Source organism: Vanessa tameamea, chromosome 13 (genome assembly GCF_037043105.1).
Source record: "Vanessa tameamea isolate UH-Manoa-2023 chromosome 13, ilVanTame1 primary haplotype, whole genome shotgun sequence".
In the NCBI taxonomy this organism is placed as follows: domain Eukaryota; kingdom Metazoa; phylum Arthropoda; class Insecta; order Lepidoptera; family Nymphalidae; genus Vanessa; species Vanessa tameamea.
The window spans coordinates 6,682,525-6,697,427 of NC_087321.1; the positions used below are offsets into that span (position 1 = coordinate 6,682,525).

The 14,903-nt window shown below is 33.2% G+C and overlaps 1 protein-coding gene across 5 annotated transcripts in view; it reads right to left on the reverse strand.

Annotated features, from left to right (window-relative positions):
* LOC113397901 (protein alan shepard) overlaps positions 1-14,903 on the reverse strand; it is a 135,487-nt gene that overhangs the window by 75,035 nt on the left and 45,549 nt on the right. The window contains exon 1 of one of the 5 annotated variants that reach the window (XM_026636431.2): positions 5,017-5,323. The exons of the other annotated variants lie outside the window; for them this stretch is intronic. The gene's annotated coding sequence lies outside the window, so the exon portion shown is untranslated. Of the gene's footprint in view, positions 1-5,016; positions 5,324-14,903 lie in introns of those variants that run through there. 5 annotated transcript variants of the gene reach the window in all.

Consider the following 14,903-nt stretch of genomic DNA (forward strand, 5'->3'; position numbering starts at 1 on the left):
CATAAAACGTGGCAGTTACGTCACTATACGCGGTTAGTGGCGATAAAAATAAGACGACTATTCGATACGGCAGGCGACGAAGCATCGATCAATCTGAGATCTAATAGCAATGTCTGACCGAGCCGGCGCCATCGCGACCAACGCACCTCGTTTCAGTCACAGACACTAGGTTTTATTATAGGGATGGGATTCAAATGGACTTCAAAAAGGAATCGAATGGCTGCAACGTGTTTAACCCTTTATCGGGCAGAACTAAAAATCTGATTTTCATGGCTTACGAATATATTATAGGGTCATGTTGGATATCAGTGTATATAAAATCATATAAAAAATATTGAAACTGAAAATAATGAAATGTATTTATCTAAGATTATTTTTGTGTAAGCAATACAACCTAAAGAGTTGCCATTTCAAAAATATTTGGGAATTTAGCTAGCTTGGGAGGGTGGAAAAATAGTTCCCTGTGCTCGATTAAGGGTTAACAGCCGATTTCAAAAAGCTTATGTAGTTCTGAAAACAAATAAATGAAACTAATTTGTGTAAAAAACTGAACAGCATGATTAAAAACACAGCTGTCTCTTTTTTAAGTTCACATATTTAAGTAATTTTTTTACGATTCAAAATTATTTAGCCCTGTAAAATTACAATTTTAAAATAAGTTTATTCCGAAAAAACTCCGTAATATCGTAGCTTTTCAGTATGACTGACTTAATAGAATAAAGTGGCAAAGAAGAAAATAATAATTCAAAGGGAATAGCAAAACGCTTAAAGGTAATAACGCTAGTTATTGATGGCGACGCCATAACGTATTAGTAATGGCGAACACATATCACAATATCAGAGTGCTGTCATAGGTATTTACGTTTCATGATAGAAACGACTACGACTCGACTACGAATGTCGTGAGCAGAAAATTTTCATATTCAGATATACTTTATATGATAAATTTTATTACTGTAACTTCGGCTTGGAATTTCATTTGTATAACTAAGAATCCTATTATTGTTGCAATAAAATATAATCTATTACTTCTTGATATGATAGATCTCTAGTAGTGAAAGTATTATTAAAATCGGATTAATAGTTTCAAGGTTTATCAATGAGGAGTGTCTACAACAATTATTACAGATATATGTATATGATTACCAAACCTTCCATGACTTCTCACGGGTCAATTTATGACTCTATACTCTACAAACTATATATATTTGAAACTAAAAAATTTAAACAGTATATTTTGATATACGTATTTTTAAATATTGTGAATGGGAATTAATTAATTATAAATTGTTATATCTTTGCCATCGTGTTGACGTTACTTATCCACAGATCTTTGATAAGGATTTAAGAGCAAGTACGCGTATCCGTTACAATTTGCCAGGATTAGTCGGTAGGTTTTTTGCTATTTTACCAAATTGTTTGAGTACGCTATACTGTTTTATATCTTCATGTATTAAATAGATATATGCTGAATGCTTTTAAATTAAGTCTCTTATCTATGTGTATATTATAAGCAAAGATTTTACACTAAAAGTGATAGGGCTGTTTCGAAATGCAGAGATGCACTGAGAAAGGAAAATAAATTTAGAGGAGAACACTTTTTTTAATTTCATCAATTTAATATGTCAAAAGAGTTATAATTTTTCGGACACAAGTTCATCTTGATAAATAAATATGATCATATTTTTTTGCGATTAGAGAAAAAATTGTCGTGCGTGAAACGTATTAGTAAGTTTTCATTAGCAAGCGAAGCCATGAAGCAAAGCCATCTCTATCCCATTGTTTTTTATCTTATCATTGCCTAGAAACTGAACGGAACCGAACCGATGGTACTGAATTCCACATAGACACAGTCTTTAAATTGGACGCGGAGTCGCGGGAACTAGCTAATATATATTACAATATGTCAGTTAACCAGTGTGTTAAATTTAAGAAGAAATTCATAATCGTTTAAAAAATACTTCATAATTGTTATTTAAAAATATTTGGCGAAATTATTTACACGTATACTTCTGACCTAAACACGTTACTTTAAATGCCCCATAACAAATATTTTCCTTATTATTATGTACATACATTAAAGACATATTTAACTAATTTTATTTGTAATCATGCTCACAAATACACGTCATTTGACTTCTAGTAACCATTTAGATAAATGTATTAAGTAATTAAATTTAGAATAACCGTTGGAGATGTCGATTTTATTAAAATCTTCTGTGAAAGATAAAAGTGGTAAAACCATAATCATATATGAAATATGAATATAAATTGACTTGGAAGTCAACATCTATCAAATAGTTGTTTTGTTTACATTTTTACAAATTATTATTTTGTGAATAAATGTCTAAGAAAGGTAATTATAAGTTACTGAATGCCAATAAACTGAAGGCAAGTATTCGACTCAATATAAAATGAGCATAATTTCTCAAATTTTTTGTTCAGTTTTAATTTTTTTTTTTAACTAAAGTCAGCTGATTTTTATTTCGTTGCATGCCGCATTTTGCACTCCATCTTGTGTAATAAAGTGGTTCCGTCGATTATACGGAAAGAAACGTCAGATCATTGGCATTCACGTACGCAAAGATAATTTGGAGCAGGTTGGTCCTGTATTGAAGGCTGTGCGTGCGCCGAAACTGTATCACAGCAAAGTTGTGGTAGGTCAGCGATCGGGCGCGCGCCTGCATTCCGCCGGGCCGCGGCTCCGACGCCCACTAAATATAGACTGGCCGCCTGAGTGAACGAACTGACCGCCGAACGACGGATAAAATCGCATGCACTTTGACAATGCTGATTTACAGACGGTGTAAATGTGCTGTCAAATATTTATAGACACAAAGAAATACACTGCCAAGTGGAAACGTGCTATCTGGAATTAGTCGCAAAAAATTGGACGTCACAATACAATGTTACTTCAATGTACTTTTAGCTTTGTAGTGTCTTTAAAAAAAAAAACAACAAAAAAATTTATCTAATTTCGTATTCATCAAGTCACTAGTGCAATAAATCCGCGACTAACGCCTGTAACGGTAATTTATTTCACACGCGTTTAAAATACCAAATAGCTAACATCAATATACCGTTTTGCAAAAAAATCAAGTCTATTAACGAAAAATCGCATGTTTCCGCTAATGCATATGGTATACATAAATAAAAATGTAAATAGCAAATGCTGTCTGACGGCGAGACATGGTCGGCGAGAGCGCATTTATTTGCTTATCGGACCCATAAATGCGCTAACCGTATACGATAACGGAACAATGAGTGTACACCAGCCCGATACCTACAACATTAGTGTACAGCGTACACTGAGATATGCTTATCTCCTAGTGTCAATACTCTTTTGTATCCAAGATATGGTAGTCTATTTGCTCTAATGCGCCGGACGCATTCTTCGGCGCTGAATAACTTCCAACAATGGCTTGACCCATTAGCTACTTATTTGGGGATGTACAATTCAACGAAAAGGAACGAAATAGTGTTTGTTTTTTGTGTAAATAATTCATAATTTAATTTTATATAACTGAATTAGGATCATTGCAAACTTTACGTTAATAGGATTTAAAAAATAATACTGTCTTAGTCATGAACAAAAAATAGAGAACAAGTTTTTTTTAAATTTCATAACAACCTATGATTGTAACTTTACTATTTCGATAAGGTATTCTGGAACATAATTATATTAACATATAGATTGTTATTGAAAATAGTTATTAGTTATAATATCAGTATATTTGGTTTTATTTCAAATTGACTTTTGACCTTTGTCATTTTAGTGTGTTTGTGTGACGCACTTACTACCCAATTAGAATTAGAATAAATCATTACTGATAAAAGTTTATCTCTTTAGTAAAAATAAGATAATACCATTACGGATACATTACAAAATTGACAATATTCTAACATATTAGTATATATATATACCTATATTATTTTATTTTTAATATGTGATGCAATATTATATTGCAATTTTCGTAACAGATAATTATTAAAAATAATTATAACAATAATGTAAAAACTTTTTATTCCGAAACGCTTCTTATATCGCATGTATTTATGAGTTGATCACGCGATTGTACCGGAACAGAGTAAGAGGCTACTTCCGCCGAGGAATAATTTACGACCAATTATAAAGGTACAAAATCATTATTTTGTTGACCGTTATTATGACATGTTTGTTCTATTAAATGCAATATGGATCTTTAATTTATTATATTTTATTTAATTATGTTTTATTTATATATTTCTAGATAATGTCATAAATATATACCCTTTTTGCAATTTTAGAAAGCTTTCGTTGAACTCGTGGCCACCATTGTATGTTATCAGTGCGACCTTCGCTAGAGCATATTGATAAGAGATAACAAGAGCTGATCGACACTGATGTAAAACATGAAAAAATATTTTTTTTTGGTATGTCATTGCTTCATTATCGAATGTTGATTACTCATTTATTGAGGATCTGAAATGATTATACAATTGAATCATGATTTTTAAATTTTGCGTATTCGAAATAATATCTTGTGTATCATAATATAAACTATGTTAATCACAGATAGAACCGCCGGTCGTAGCGCCGAAGGCATGCATTTTGCGCAAGAGTGTGAGCCGACAACCGACGGAAAGTCAGCTGGTACTGACTGACGACTGAGAATGGTACGGGAGGGGACAGACAGTAAATTGACATTAAGTAGCTACTTTACTGCCACATATTTTAAGCCGAACGGCGATGTTTTGCTTTCAGGGGCTCAAATTCACACGACGTCTCATCTTCCGATTCATAACATAATGATTTTCCATCGACCAACGAGCGCTTAGTGCATATCACGTAAGCTACTTTAATTATACAGCGATTAGCGAAAAAACTTGACGACTGAAAAATCAAAGCGAATCCAATCAAAAACCAAAAAATCCATAAAACTGGTGGTATTTTCTCGTATGGCAAAATTATGCGAGCTCAAAATAGACACGAAAAGTGGTTTTGGGCGCGTGCATGCACTGATCGATCGCACTCACCGTGCGTTTGCAGGCCTTCGTAGGCACGCCGGTCAGCTGAGCCGTCGGCTGCGGCGTACGAGTTGTCGAATTCACTTGCAACGCAATGTGCACCGTCTGCAACTCCTGCTACAGCTGATAAGCTGCCAAGTAGCACTGGATGCGGATCCGGGTGCACTGCACGTGGCTCGATCGGGCTCCGGCCTCAGATCACGGGAGGGCACACACACACGGACTGAATGCGTCAAGCGTAGACTATATATGCATCGCGGCTCTCGCGTACTAGCAGCGAGAGTGTCGGCGAGCGACTGAGTGCCGGCGTAGAGCGCGGGGGCCGCCGCCGGCACCCGCGCCGCCCCTCGCCGCCCACTTCCTCCGATGAATGACAATAATGGAAGACGTTCAACTCGCCCGCAAACCGAATAATATGAATCATTGCATTAGGGTGCAGCCCCGCCCGAGTCCGGCCCGCAAAACTCAGCTCGCGCCTCGCCTTCGTAAATATTCATGGAGGGCCAAGGTATTGCACTCTAACGCTCAAAGTCGTTGCACGCTCATAGACCTGCGGTACACATTTCGTAGCGATTGCAATCTAGAACACATAGAAATGTCGCAGTTGGCCGCTATGCGGGTAATTCCGAGTGCTCGGACTGTAGGTAGTCGCAATTAGCAGGTTCACATGGCAGACGGCGCGCGGCGGCTGCTGCGGCGCGCTTGCGACGCCACTAATCTTATCTGCGCTAATCTAATCCGGCGCGACGCCCTCTCTTGTGTTTTCTTCCAATTGTGTCCACTCAAGGTAAATTAAAGGTTTTCTCTCGGGAATTCCTAGAAGACTTAGACTTTGTTGCTCTACGCGTATTAGAGATTATAATTAGTTATCATAGACACGTACGTTGAACATTTACTTTAAACATCTACTCTGTCTTGCAAATGTGACTTAAAAAATCAATGTCTAGACTTACAACGACATAACATCAAATATGTGCTTAAATTTTTAGCACCAAACAAATAACCGTAATGTGTTTGGACTTGTAATAAAAGAGACATTTTAAAACTTGTTTTAAAGAGAGCATAGCAGGATTGTAATTTGCATGCTTGTTGAATTTTGCTATTGCGTTACGTTCGTGATAATGAATTACTGACCATATGTGAAATAATCCATCGGTCGTCTAGAAATAACTTATCCGGCTTACAAAAAAAAAATCTCGTAAAAATGAAAGAACCATCCCAAACCAAATAACATACAGACATAATTATATTTATTCCTCGAATTTTTTAGGCAATTATTTACATCGTTTTTGTCGTGCTGGGATGAGTTCATAAATAATTGCATTATAACAATTGATGATTATACGACCTATCTGCCTTAATAATAGGCTAACATATAATGCTTGAAGATTTATGGTTTTCCACGCAAACCTTCGCGAAGAATTGGACATTAAGAACAGCGTCCCGGGTCGCTGTCGCGAAGCGTCGAGGTTTATTTTATTTTGTCCGATCCTTAAAGTTCATCTCGTCTAGACCGGTTCACCCACGCCCATGCCTCGCACAGATTTCTGCATCTTGCAACCGACCCGCCATACAAGTTACTTTATTTCCCTTTTTATCCTTTTGCAAAACGCCGTGATATTGGCCTCCACCGCTTTAATAGTGAAACGATTTACCGCAAAAAACCCTATTAAAATTATCCTTGTAGAGATGTAACGCAATTGCAAATGTCTGGTTATTCGCTTCGTTGCTTTAAATTATGAACAGAGTAATATTTATAATAATAATAAATTAATTAAACTTATATAGTTTTGTATACAGACCGGTAATTTGATGCAAAAATGTCAACTATATATTTTTTTATTTATAAATGAAAATATTACATGAAGTTATCATTATATATTATATGACACTGTTTGGAATATATTTATTTATTTTATTGAAATAAAGTTTAAGTTTAACGTAATATTTAAATCAAATACCATAATTCTTAAGAATTAATAGTTTCCTAGAAACATTCATTAATTTTAAATGTCATTCAAGTGTCTACATTGTAAGTAGAGGCGATCATAAAAACTATATGACTTCGTTTTCCAACGAAGACATTTTCACACTTAAAATGCCTTAAGATTCTATACATAAATTACCCTTTATCGAGAAACGTATAAAACATTTTATTAAATTAATTACTGCTTGAAACAAATCGACAGACTAGTTCAGCTAAAAATATATTTTCAAATAATTATTATTAGAATGAATACAATAATATCTTAAGATTTTATTTCACACACAATAATACTTTTCAAATAATTACTAATTGTTACGTACGTATTTATAAGGTTAATAACAATTGTAATCAGTTACAAGTACCAATTAAGCATTGAATGACGGAATAAATCATTAATAATTGTAAATATTATTAATGAATAAAAATCTTAAGAATTAACGTGCTACTTACATAAAGCACTAGTATTACAAAGGACATCAATTGCCAGTATGCAGGTAGCGGATAGCGGGTAGCGACAATGTAACTCATTATAATCCGGACAAGAATGGCGCTTTGTAGCCCAGCGTATGGCGAGGTTAAATATCTAATGCCTTTGTATGCCCACATAATGTTTCATGAGCGGCGGTTATGTGCGATATTGCATAGGAAATTTAGCCCTAAATTGCTAAATGAAATTGCAGTCTACACGAATTAATTTTCGAACATTGTAGGTACCTATTAATTAAATTGTACTATTTTTTATATTATATTTGATAATGTCACATATGAAAATAAATTTTATTTTTAATACTACTGTTATTATAAAAAAGTACAGTTAATGCCCTTGAATGTCTTACTGTTGGACAGAAACCTTCTCGTAAAGAGGATGGCTTGGACCTCGTTCCACCATGTTGCTCCTGTGCTGGTTGATATAGACTATTATACAAATTTCTACACGATGCTCTACTTCTCCGGCAAACCACGATATGAGTTATAAGCATCAATTAAATATATGAAAACGCGTTTCAATTAGCTTTCAAGAGGTACTAACTTAATAATAAATGATATATTCAATATTTTTTTCAAGTTGAAAATGTAGTAATTATAATGTTATAAGAGTTAATAAATATTTTTTTCTAAATTATGAAACGCATTAAAATGAAAAATTCTTCCATTTTACAGTAAGAATATAAACGGAGAGATTATAATCAAAATGAAATTCATTAAGATGACCGCGGTGTTCCGTGGTAGTTGCACAGACTCTAGTTAATTAGCCTCTCGTTCTGACTCATGATTACCATCATAATGAGCATAATATAATATATTTTATTAAATGCACTATTTTTACCGTTTCCGAGATTTTTATTGATGGCTGTTTTGAGTTGAAGGCTCGGCGGTAATTAAATACAGCACTGACTCCGGGCTATTAAGTCAATTTGTATACGTGTGTCTTTAGGAACATACCTAATCAATAATAACAGTCAGAATTAGTCAATAGTATTCCTAATTAGCTCGAAGAACAAATGACACTCCTTTTCAAATACTGTATAAAATATTAATTTGAATAAAAATCTTTATTCAATATAGAATTATTATAGGTAGCGAGTTTTAAATACGATGTAAATTTATATACGATTGCTTAGTTGAGAAAGTCTTCGTAAGTACCGAAAAGTCGTCTCAGAATATTCGTCTACATTTCAAAAAATATAAGTAAAGTAAAAACCGGCAAATTGTTGTTGATAGTGTGTTGAAACAACGTAGATTATTACTATTATATTGTTTAAATGCAGCACATTTAACGTTATAAGATAGGGATCTGTTGCATTACGGAATCATTCATCAAGGCCCGTAGCGTGTCGCTGACATGCCGCTCATTTCTCAAATCTTATTACCAAGTTACAGTATTATCAAATGATAGCACTACTTGGCAAGTGTATGCACAGAAAATCGCACATGGATTATAATTAAAAAGTTTATATAAATATTATACATGTGATATTAATATATGATTTAAATTAACGAGATAATAATCCATATTAATTCCATAAATTACAATAATAATTACGTCACAAATTGTTTTTTTTTTAACAAAATATTTTGTAGTTTAAATATAGCGGTGGATTCATGGAAAGAAAAATGATTTAAATTTTCGTTGAGGGTGATAACAAAACCACGAAATTGGATTCTGCGATATTATCTGCAGTTGCTAGTGACAGACGGTCCGGTTTAGATCTCCGTGGTTTTTGCCTTCACTCCCATACAACCACCGCATGTCACATCCAATGCCCGAAAAATAATACTGATGCTTCTATTTATAGAATACTGACCCTTTTCAATAATATTACATATTATTAGTATTTCCATTTTCATGAAAGCCGTATGACAAATATATCTATGTCCCATATCGAACGTAACAAATTCCAGGCAAGTATAACATTTCGAAGTATTAAGTGTAATATTAGCCAGTAGAGTTAGATCTGTACTAACGATAATATAGCGTTTCCGGCAATTTTATTGATCCATTTACTTAACCCTAACTTCCGTTTTGCGTAACGTTTTCTGGCCACGTTAAATCAACTACGTATTTACCGACCGGTTTCACAAACACGCATATCCACTAAGTGAAGTGCCTCTGTAAAAATGTACTTTTCAGAATTCTCGTAAATCTTTATAAAACTGAAGGAATAACGTCGGTTGTATGACGTTTTGAAGCATTGAAAACGTTACGCTAAATCTGAAATCATTTGTCAGATGTCACACGTTCTGCTTACCTACTTTCAAATAATGATATGTATCATCGTTATGTAGGTATATTATATGTGTAATAATTTAATCAAAAATGTTATCTTCGAGATGCAATTTAAAATTTTGAGAGCTGTTATGGTGCAAACTATAAAATAACTTTTTATTTAATTTTCCTCTTAAATGACAGTTCAAAAGTCCTCGCTAGAGTTTAATTGTATAAAGTATATATAAATATTGATTTTTTGAATCAACTTATGAGTGAAAAAGTAATGCATAAAGTTACAAAGAAAAATATATAAGCGATTTGATTTTAAACTTATTTGAAATTAATGTTTTAAATCGAAAAGCTTTTCCTGTTTATTGTTCATACAACATCAATTTAAATATATTACCAATCAATTATGTAATTTACAGATTGAAATCTATACTAATATATTATATAAATTTGATAGTAATTCTGTCTGTCTGTCTGTCGCTCTTTCACTACCAACGCAATGAACCGAATTTGACGAAATTTGGTATGGAACAAACTTGAACTCCAAGGAAGGAGATAGGCTACTTTTTTGCCTAACACATGACAGCCAACCCCTAAATCGCGAGCGAAGCCGCGGGCGACAACTAGTAGCTTATTAGTTCGTTTAGGTACCAAATAGTCATCACGTCTCCTAGCGTCAAGTAGCAATACTGAATATTTTTGAGTGAGCCAGTGTAACAACAGGAACAAGAGACATAACACCGTAGTTACCTAGGTTAGTGGCGACTAACTTACTATCATCTACTCGATATCATCGACTACTTATCATCGGGTCGCTCATTCGCCAGTCTGCCTACCTCTTATAAATAAATTAAAAAAAAATATCTATTGTTTCTAAGAAGCATTTTTAATCACAGTAATTTAGATGTTGAAAATAGATAATGATGATATCATTTTATCATTACCCGACAAGTTCCCCGGCTATCCAATACGGCGTATTATTTTGATTGCATGTTACTAAAGTAACTATCAATGGTAGACAAAACGAAATAACAGTGTAACATTAACCCTTTATAAAAGCGTAGGCTTACTGTGACAAGACACTAATAACGATACCAAATACTTCATTAGAAAATCTAATAATCGTATCTAGATATAACAGTGTAATATACTAATTCATGTTTAATTTATACGAGAACGCCTTATATATGCTTAACAATCAATTTTTAATACACTTTGTAGAGTCAATATTACAATTTATTGGCGATTTCTGGGAGAGAGTCTAAAGAGCTCAATCCCTCCCCCAAAACATCTGAATTCTTCCGTGACAAATCTTAACGTAAACTTGGTATATATTATTCTAATTAAATACATTTATCAGACATTTAAAATTGAGACAAAATAAATTCTGATGTGCTTTTTTACTTTGTCAAAACCTACACTCAGGACGGATCAAGCTTCTCCCAATTGAAAATCCTGGATCCGCCATTTTGAGAGTTTGAACTAATCTAGTACTAGTAGTGGACGAAGTATTAAGAGTCAACCGATAAATGTCTTGCAACTGGGTCTAGGTCAACTCTCCTTTTGCGGAGAAGGTTTATTACACCAGGCTGTTCCAATGCGGGGTGGTTGATACGCATATGGCAGAATTTCATTCGATACATTCACGATATTTTACTTTTTAAACCACAAATTAAGTACATGAAAACTGAGTTGGATTTCCCCGGGTTTGAAACTGCAAACTTCGACATAGATTCACGCGTTCTATCCACTGTGTTTGGTTATCTTGGATGAAGTATAAGACAGGTAAAAATTTTTTGGAATCATATATAAGTAACCAATAAAATAATATATATTACAGTTAATAAATTAAAAACATACTTTGTAATATACCTGTCATAAAATATACGAATAGTTATAATAGTCATTTTTAACTTTGCGGTTTCATAAATTCAAATCATTTGTAAAAAATACATTGGTAAAGAAAGCATATTATTCGATACAAGATTATATAGATGATAAAAAACCGTGGATTTAATGCTTGTTGACTTCCAGGCAGGATATACATACTTATATAATTGTATTTAACTAACGTGACCGTATTTTTAGATGTTGAAAAAGAGTAACTACTGAGTTTCTTGCCGATTCTTCTCGGTAGAATCTACATTCCGAACCGGTGGTAGCTTTACTTAATATGGTTTGTTACATGACGATTCAAAAGTGCTTGTAAAAGCCTACTTGAATAAAGTACATTTTGATATTGATTTTGAAAAAGAAAGATTCCATATAGATCAGTAGTTATTAGAAAGAGATAGAGTAATTTTACTGCTATTATCCAGACTAAGCTTTGCTGCACAAGTGAAGTCATAGAGTCAATATTATAGAGGAAAACTTGTAATGTTTGATGTGATAATAAAATATTCATTAAATTTCCAACTCTTCCCTACCTAAACTAAGTGAGAGATAAACTAAAACTTGTAGACTAGATTGTAGGCACTAAAGTGAGCTTATAATTATTATCCTTGTTATAAACTTAGAATAAGATAAATTTATTTATACGTCTACTTTACATATACGTCTAAATGTCTTGAAAGATAATCGTTGAGAATTTTATCTTAAATATGTATACAGATATAACTACTCGTCTATTAACTTTATTTGAATATTTATCAATCGAATAATTGTAATGTCGTGTAAACGAATGTTTGTGTGTGCGAGTGTGCGTTTGATACATACAAGCAAATGTTATTAAGCTATAATATTGCAATATTATTGTATAAATCGTATCACTCATCAAGACGTTATAATGAGTGTGTGTCGCTCGTGCTTACAAGATATTTTAGTGTGTGTGAGACGACCAATAGTAAGGACAGCAAAAAAATACAAATTAAGTTATATTTATAAGTTTATTTTAATAAAACGTCCATAATTTAACTTGGAGCGCGGTGGAGGGGGGCGTGAATAGATCTATATTTGTAATTATAGCTAAGTGGCGTCATTTTTATTTTTATTTATTTTAACTTTATTATTCTAAGGATTATAACCTTTATTTTATATAAAATTCAGGTTATGCTTAATTGCATTTATTTTTTCAAGCTTTTATTCGACTTGCAATCTTTTGTTTTTTTATTAAGGCTAAATCTTGCAACTTGAATTAGATCCACTTTCTCTTCTTCTATGGAGTCGAAAGTTTATATATTTTTTGGCGTTTTCATGGGAAGCATGATCTGCAATAATAACTCAGGATCACCTCCAGATTAAGGTACTCTTCAACTGTCAACAGCTAACATTCTAAATATTGTATAAATACAAAAGCTTGTTATAAAAAAAATAATTTTTATTAATTTGTTAACAAGAAATTGATATTCTCGCTTGTCACTGCACAAATCTCAATTTAAAGGGGGTGGAACTGCAAAGCGCGCAATATTTTGATAAGTAGCTACTTAAATCAAAATATTATGTACGAAAACCTTATCCGAAACGAGCAGTTCCTTCTGGTGTTAGTTTCACTTTTTTTATAGAATAGGTTAGCGGACGAGCATATGGGCCACCTGATAATAAGTGGGCACCACCGCCCATAGACAATGGAACTGTAAGAAATATTGATTTCCTTACATCGCCAATGCGCCACGAACCCTGGGAACTAAGATGTTATGTCCCTTGTGTCTGTAGTTACACTGGCTCACTCACCCTTCAAACCAGAATACAACAATACTGAGCAGGTACTGTTGTTTAGCGGTAGAATATCTGATGAGTGGGTGGTACCTACTCAGACGGTCTTGCACAAAGCCATACCACCAAGTAAATTCGTTTAATATCGTTACCATTTAATATAAAATGACTACTGTAATTAAATATTTCAATTCGGAAGTATGTTTCTACATCTTAATAATTATTAAATGGAACAAACTTAGCAGACTCAAAACTACATAAACGTTCAACTCACAACGCCGTCTCCGTAACAACAACCTCAAGGAATAGTTTATAGACTTCCCTGTTGACTAAGAAGATTAAATTGTATAAATAAACGTTATACGATGATTCTATGTTATAAGTTTATAAGAACCACTTCGAGCACTTTCTTGGCCATCTCACTACGCCTCGAAGATAATTTGATTAAAATGTTACTCCAACTTTAAGATTGCTTTAAGTAATAAGTAAAAGAATAAAGTAAAGGCATAATCAGATGACTCTTAAATGGGGGGTACTTATAATATTATTAATATATACATATTAAAACGATTCGATTAATTATATCGTACATTTTTTATCAATCGTTAAACCTAATATAAATCTGTACGTACGAACTGTACATTAATATAATATACCATGTACTGAAATCCTCTAGTATCTACATAGATTACCCCAGTGAAAGAATAATTAAGATATAGATTCTAAAAAAAAACGCGCTCTTTGCGGTTTGGTTAAAAATAGAACTTTGTCCCTTTAGCCATCATTTGTGTGACGTACAATTAAGAAAAAAAAAACGTTTTTTAATCTTGTTTTATTAATATTTCACCCTTGAGGCTATCAATTTCCGTCAAATCTTTTATCTGTTTTTTCTGTTGTGAAAATTTATCTCTCATAAAAATATAACGTAAAAAATAAACAGTGTCGATATAAATGTATATACATATGTATACAACGTATGTAAATAAATGTGTTCCTGAATATGGGAAGTGGAAAATTGGTCTGTGACTAACGATCTTGACCACCTGTATCTTGACAAGAAATGTGATACTGTTACATTCGTAGAATTGTTTCAAGCGTCATAGAACACAAGAAGACACCAGAAATCTAAATACTAAAGAGACAAAGATACGAGGGCTATAATTATCTCGCAATTGTTTTGTTTCGTATCTACTAAATATTATATTTAAAAACAAACGATTAATTGACTTTACTGCTATAGTAAGTAATTATATAATTAATCGAATCCGAGCAAGCACCACTGAGTTTTCATGTGCTTATTGTCGAGTAAAACATTTAATCTACTGAAATTACATTAAGGATCCAGGAAGGTTGCCTTACTTGTGAATCCACCCCGTATTGGAAGATTCTCCTCAAGGTGAATCCTTTGCTCGAAAGACTAATATTACAGACTTTCGAAATTCTCAAAACTGGTAAAAGGTTACCAATTATAGTAAGTGATATATTTAAAACGTTTTGTTGATATTTGTCGTCACATGACGTCAACAAAACAAACCACAC